Raw genomic sequence first — 7,748 nt, forward strand, 5'->3', positions numbered from 1 at the left:
TTTGTTTTTGTTTTTGTTGGGGTTTTTTTGTTTGTTTTTGGTTTTTTTTTGGTTGTTGTTTTTTAATAAAAACAGAAATACAACTGGAGATGTTTGGGTTTTTTTCTTTGAAGGTATGCCTAACTTCCTCAGTACAGTATCAGAAATTCTTGGAGTTAAAATATTTTCATAATTGGGCATTTTTTGAATTCCATTACTGCTGACTGTTGGTATTGTACTAGCAGTAGCTATATATGAGCACAGGATGAACAGTTTTGTTTTGCTTTTCAGTGAAAATGTAGCTAGGAGGTATTCAGCATGTTGCTTTCACATGGAATGAAAAAGCTGTTCCAGGTATGATGGCTTAGTTTTAACAAGATAAATTAGAAATAAAATATGTAGAAATTCATGATTCACAGCCAGGAAGAAGGCAGTCCTGCCAGATCTGAATTGGTTTCTACAAGTCTTGTCTTTATTTTTTTCTTCCACACAAAAATAAATCAAGTGTCTTAACTGCTGGAAGAGAAGCTCAGTGTTTGAGTTTTTGGGTTTTGTTTATTGCCTGCGAGAGTGAAAACTCATGGACTCCACACACTCCTAAAGCTTTACCAGCTGCTAGACTAGGGAGAAGGAGTGCAAGTAGATACTATGGTAGGAATGTCTCATAATTTTACCTCATTTTTGCATTGACTAAGTGTAATATCGCCCTTTGGGCTCTCCTGCTGTTTGTTCAAATTGCCATTCTCCACAGAAGGTACACCACCTGTTTGCTAATAGACTTTTAGACCACCAGGTCTGTGAGTATCTATAACACTGAATTAGAATCCATGGTTTACATCTGAAAGAGTCCTCACATCTTATCTCCCTCCTGTCCATCTGCATCCGTTAAATCTTTGTTGTCTTTATTCAGCCATGGCTTGATCCATTTCGTGAGAATCCACTTCAATCCCTGGCCTGCAATGATACAAGCATAACCTTTTTCCCATGTTATCAATTGGTGTGGCCTTTTCCATTGACCATTAACTAGTGATCTGACCATAACTAACGTACGTTCTTTCTGATTTAGCATGTTTTTGGGTCACACTTGCAAAGTGTTTCATCACAGGGCAAATTTGGGCTGCACCACTTAGATATAAGTGATTCATCACATACAATGCTTTTGACAAGTGATTTTGTGGTGTTTTCCCTACTTCTCCCCGCTTTTTGTTAAAAAAAAAGAAAAAAAAAAACAGTTCAGAATCAGATGCATGCGTTGGACCTTGACTACGTACTCAGAATCACAAATCAAATTTAGGGAGTCCTCCTTAAAAAGCTCTAAGTCATGTAAAGCTGTGCCAAGTTCTGCTAATTGGGTTGAACCTTCAATAATTTTTACAGAATGATGCCAATTGTTATCTTCACTACAGCTTTATGAGACTTCCCAGAACCGTCAACAAAACTGTGCAAGTATGTAGGATCAGACCAGATACAAGTATGGTCTGTGACCTGATGTTAAAGACTTGCAGGTTCTGCAGCAATTTACATTTATGCATGCCAAAAGCTGTGCTGTTAAGAAAAGTAGCTAGTGCAATTTACAAGGACGTAGATTGCAAATAAAAAATCAGAATTAAATTTCACAAATGGTACATATATGACAAAAGGATCATGGCCTTTTAGGACTTAAATTCATTCTCTGCATTTCTTGATCAGAGTAACAATCGGTATATCAGTGTTAGCATTCTCATCATACTGTCCCACAATAGCCACAGGTTGTTTCTATGTTGTAGCTATAAACAGACAAATCTGCAAGTCGAATCAAATGCAGTCAGCCTGTAAGGTTGCCATAAATTTATTCCTCAAAGTTTCCAACTCCATTTTGGCTGTCATATTTATTGGATATTGTTTTCCCTTACTGGATCGAAGTCCTGTTTCAGTTCTATCAGTGTAGTGTTTGCTTTATCGAAACATTGGCTGTTAATACTAGTGGAAATACAGCATTCGAAATTTCCTTGGAGATTTCTCACTTGCAGCAAGCAGATCTGCACCATCCCAGCAGCTTATTGTAGGACAGGCAACTAAACAGAATTCTCAGAAAACGCTATTTGAGCTTACAATTTACTTAACAAATCTTGACCCAAGAGAGGTATAGGACTTTCTGGCAACTACAAGAATTCATGTATTAAAACTTTGTTCCAAATTTGGCTTTCCATTGGTCTCAAAAAACAGCCTTTCTTTCATTCTCTCCCATGACCTCAAAAACTAGCATGGTGAATTTACTAAGAAGTCTCTTACAACTAGTTACCACAGAAAAAGTATATTAAAAAAAAATTTGGTTTAATTTCCCAGCTTCATTAGAACTATGGATCCACTGGCAATGCCTTTAAATTTCAACCCTCAGACTCCTCATGCAGTATTACAGTTCTCCAGCAGTAACATTGCTGGGGGGGGAATAAAACCTCCCTCTCTCCCCCATCAGAGATGGCAGGATCTCCAGCCCAGCATGAAAACACATCAGTTCGAACTCCACATCAAACCAACCTGGCTCCGCTCCACACCCAAATTAGTACCAGTCTGACCCCCCAAAGCTGATCAGTGTGAAAAGACTGACTTCAGCAAGGAGGTAAAATGATGAGCTCTCTCCCCAGATGTGCCAAAACCTAGGAAACAAGACTGAAGCAAAAAGAAACAGCACCAACCCCTGATTCAAAGCCAAGAAGAAACGCAGTGCCACAACAAGGATGGATGACAATACTCCAGGAAAAGAAAAAAAAAAAAGAGCGGGGGGAGCAAAGCCCCCCTTTCTCTGCTTAGCAGTGGGCAAACAGGTTTTTCCAGGTTTTTTTTTTTCTTTCTTTTTTTTCTTTCTCTTCTTGCTGCAGTTTAGACACAGCCAAGGCCACACAGGTGGCGCAATCGCTGGTACGAAGTAGGAGGCTCTGGCAAACTCCTCAGTTACAATGAGCCGAGTTTATCTTGTAGCTTGACACAGACCTGAAAGTAATGCTCAAGCACAGGCCTGGGATATTTTGCTTTTTTTGTTTTCCTATTTCATTCCAACCATAATACACTTTATATGCAATTCCAATTAGCTCAACAGCTGTTACATTCCTCAGCCCCATTTACTTTTTACAGTTTACAGATGTCAAAACCCAGTATATTAAACATCAATCTATTATTCCGTTTTCCTAGATCCAAATCAGTTCATATTCTAGCAACTTTTAAATACAACCTCATACAATACCAAGTTCACATCCATCATAGCATTTAGGTGTGTTGTTTTTTTGTTGTTTTTGTTTGTTTGTTTGTTTTCTTTTTCCAATGCAAAGCAGAGTTTAACAATTTAAATTATTTTCTGGTCTCAAAATTACTAGATAACAATATAAGCAATTACTCTAATGTGTAAGGATGCATCCTAAGGGGGAGAAAGGTGGAATTTTAGCAGTGGAACCGGTTCCCATTTTGTAATTATCTCCCCAAACAAAAATCTTTTGGTAGCAAACATAAATATGCAAATTAAAATACTGAGCTCAGATATGAAAACCAAATACCAAGTTCAAATATGCAGATAGATCAGAGTTACACTTATTCAAGACAATACCTCGATTTTAGCATTGCACCTTTGGGCCACTTACTGCTCAGCCAGGTGGAGGCACCGCTGGGTCTCCCTGACAAAACAGGTCAGTGGGGCTGGAGCCCAATCTGCACCCGCCCCCCGCTGCCCTAGCAAGCCGGACTGGGCAAGGCTTTTGTTAGTGTCTCATCTGGTGCGCTACAACTGTTATCCCCAAACCAGGATTCTTTACTTGGTGTGCATACAAAAGAGCCAAATCCAGCACATCGAGATGAGACACAGCCTATCACAGCGTTGCGCAAGTCTGGATATTGGAATAAAGCTAGCATGCTAGAAAGAAAAATAACAGCTACTACACACAAAAATTTACCATCACGTTCACGCAGTAAAGAACTAAATTACTCATGATCTTTTGTATTATCACAAAATGCACATTTTGAGTCCATGGATTCTCATTATTTAACACTCTATGTACTTACTGTACCATATAACAGACAAAGACCTATTAAACTGTAATATTCTTAAACAGAAACCGACAAAGAAAACAGGTTAATACAAAAAGCATCTTGTAGACTTCAGCAAGTTTTCTATATGACCTGTGTGTTATCAGTTAACTCTCAGCTCGTTGAAGTTCTAACCGTTCCACCTGTAAAACTATCTGAAATTATTTCATGATCTCTTGTAAAGATTTATTTTGTCCTGCTCTTCTCGCCTTAAAAACAACATTAATTGCAAAAAAGTATTATAGTTCAAGATTCTATTCTCTGGACACTTTTCCCAATCATTTAACTTATACAGGAGCCACCATTAATTACAATATTTCACAAGATCTTCCTTCCTCATATTTCCAAGTGCTTTCCTATGTTTTAAAACACCTCCCAATACCAATTTTTTAGGAACATGACTGAAAACAGTCATTCCTGACCCCATCTCGTAAGTAAAACCATGAGAAGGGGGAGGCAGGTGGGGAAAGCACAGGGCTGCTTGCAGCGAGAGTGGGAAAAGTGGGGAGAAAGTTTTACGGTGTACTTATACCACAAAGAAACAATCCTAACAACGACGAGTGAAACAATTAACTCACATTCCTGACAAGCTGCTTGATTTTCAGAGAGGCAATACACAGAAGCACGTAATATGTACTGTAAAACTCGCAGATAACACACTGGCAGCAAACATTAGCATTCTCTACTGCTAATTTCAACATTAGTGCTTACTTAACTTCTAAGTTTTCAACCTGCTTATTGATGGCCTCTTGAAGATGGTCAATAAATTGCATGTAATTCTCATTGGGACCCTGATAATAGTTATAAATGATTTGGCTGCTTTGTCGGTTTCAGGCACCTTTATCATAGCTCGACATGCAAGGTCTGTTGACTGCGTCAGGATTTCAGAAACTAATAGCGCCTGTAATTGTGGTGTGTCAATTAGCGTCTCTTCCAAGAGTTGTGGGATACCTGCCCCTTTCAACGAATCCCCATCATTCTGTCCTAAATGATCTATAGCTGTTACATTACATAGATCTAATTTTGCTTGAGTCTTTTGTGGTTTTTATCTGATCTCGGGGCAACATGTACGCATACTCTTTTTCCCTTTAACTTTCCAAGAAAATGCTGCAGAACCTCATCCGAGTCATCAGATAAATGGACCTGAACGGTGCTGAAGAATCATTAGTAACAGGGGGATTCAGAACAGTGCACATTCTCGGCAATACTTTCTAGCATCATAATTATTCGTATAACCTGAGTCCCCAAGTGCTGAGGCAGTACATTACTCAGCAGAAAGATGGACTCAAAGCCATTCAACTCTCTCGAAGCAGTTAAATGTGGAAAAAGTGTTACGTTGAAGGACTGGGCTTCATGTTATATTCGGAAACATCGCAACTGTAAATGCTTGAACTGTGGAGACCCATGGGTACAAGCCAGAGAATACCAATCTATACTTTGTACACTCCAAGGTACCCCAGGCTGAGTCAGAGAAACAACCAAGCAATGATTTTGCAGCAGTGCCCAGGCACCACCGTGACAAGCACTGGGTGAGTCAAGAAAACATTACATTTCTTCATCATGGCAGAACATGCAGCGGTGACAAAGCAGCTCCATGGCCCTGTATGCAATCTTCAACCCTTCAGAAAATTGCCCCGAAACTATATACTTCTGCCCTTTTATTACCAGACCAAAACCAAAGGTGTCTCAACAGTCTACTTTATTCTAGACCATTTTGCATGCAGATTTGTCAAATGAAACTTTCTTCCTAGCCTTATTCACAGATATCCACTAGTCTGAATATCACTATGTAAGGGTTTAACTCATTAATTCCCCAATACTAAACAAAATACAAAAGGCAGGGGGGAATAATCTGTAAACTGAGATCAGATTCCATTTCCTGGCCTGCTGTAGCAGAACAACACAGTCTGAGATTTACTGCTTTCCATAAAGCATTCATGATGATTTTAAAACTACAAACTGGACACTGAGGCAGAGAGCAAGACCCAGCTTAGGCTCCTTTTTACCAGCAATGCATACACAATGAAAGCAGAAAGCGCATGAGTAGGGAAGTGTGGACGTGAAATACAAAAACATTGTTCATAAATTAAAACTGGCAGAAGACCACTTCTCCAGACCTCTATTACTGATACTCTAATTAATTTTCTTAATAATTAGTTCTATTTCTGGGAATATTACCAGGAAACTTTAGCTAATGACCAGCATGGATGCTGCGTATATACAGAACCCTGTGCTGTTTGGTAAAGCAACAAACCCAGTTTGTAGAGGTGTTTGGTTTTCCTCAGATCAGTTGCACTTCAGAAGGCTGGTCAAGCTCTGTGTAGGTTATAAAACTTTTTTTTTTCCTTTATTCTTTACCCTTTTAATTTCCTTTCCAACATAAATGCAGACTGTACATAATAACTGGAACAGTACTACATCAAAACAATATAAAGATTACACTTTTGTTGTTGTTATTCTAACAAATACTTTTTTTCTTAAATACTGTGAAAATCTGTATCGCTCTAACAACTGTCTCACAGGGCCACTCACTGCAACACGAGGCCTGCTTGTTGCAACAACAGCTTCAGCTCAGCAATTCAAGGTAAAAGACTCCAGCAAAATAGTTCAACAGATGTTGCAGTGTGCCTAAAAATAAAAATGTTATCTTGAACTCCAGAATTATCTTCTTGTATGTTCACATGTACTGATGAAAATTCATGAACAAACTATTTCAAAAGCAATCCTTTCAAGTCCATTTAAATAAACGGTGCTCAACATCAAAAATGAAACATGCCGTCAACAGTTTGTACAAAGGTAAACGTGAAAAATATAATTTGATTACAAAAGTTTGTTAACACCACCTGTACACCACAGACAACGCTTTTCGTAAGACTGATATATCACCGTCCTCATTCAATCGTTCTCATGAGATGTTATCGCTTAGTTCATAAAACATGCATTTGCTGTGTGCTTATATGCAATTAGTGTTTCTATAGTAGCTTCCGTTTCAGTATGAACAGTTAAGATACTACACAGTGACTCAACTGAGATGAATGAGGGGGAAACTTATGCATGTTAGTTCAATGAAAAGATATTTTACTTGTTTAGCTCCTAAAGAGCCAAGGAAGTCATAAATGCACCAGCTTAGACTCTTTTGAACATAAATTCAGGCATTTTAATGCGTATCTCAGTAAAGCTACATGAGTTTCCATGTAGGTTATTCATACATATTATGGCACTTGGACTTTCCTAACAGGTATTTAGTTACCTAGGACATCTAGCCTAAAAAAAAGAAAAGGTCTGCTAAAATTAACCACTTCTGTAAGAAAACACTTCTGTCCCAACCTTCAAAGCCCTGAATTTTTCTGGAGGTTGCACCAAAACACAATTGTTCATATTTCACGTTATTTGAATAAGTTGCCTTTGACAATGATGTTACATTAAGTTTAGATCTCTAGTGATTTGTGGACACAAAGGAAAGCAATTTACCCCCTTTCAACAAACCAAGTTGTGTCCTGCTCCTTAGTAATTGTAACACGGGGTATTGGTGTATTCATTCTTGTCTTGGAAGTAATTACACAAATCAAGAAAGAGGTCCAAATTTAATTAAAGGTGGCTTACAATGGTAGCTTTTTCTTCACGTAAGGCATTATTCTGACATCTACTGGCCTGGTATCCAACCATGCATTTTAATACACTGCATTTGTTATTAAAAAGGAGCGTATGTATTAATC

Source organism: Streptopelia decaocto (genome assembly GCF_964273445.1).
Source record: "Streptopelia decaocto genome assembly, chromosome: 5".
NCBI lineage: Eukaryota > Metazoa > Chordata > Aves > Columbiformes > Columbidae > Streptopelia > Streptopelia decaocto.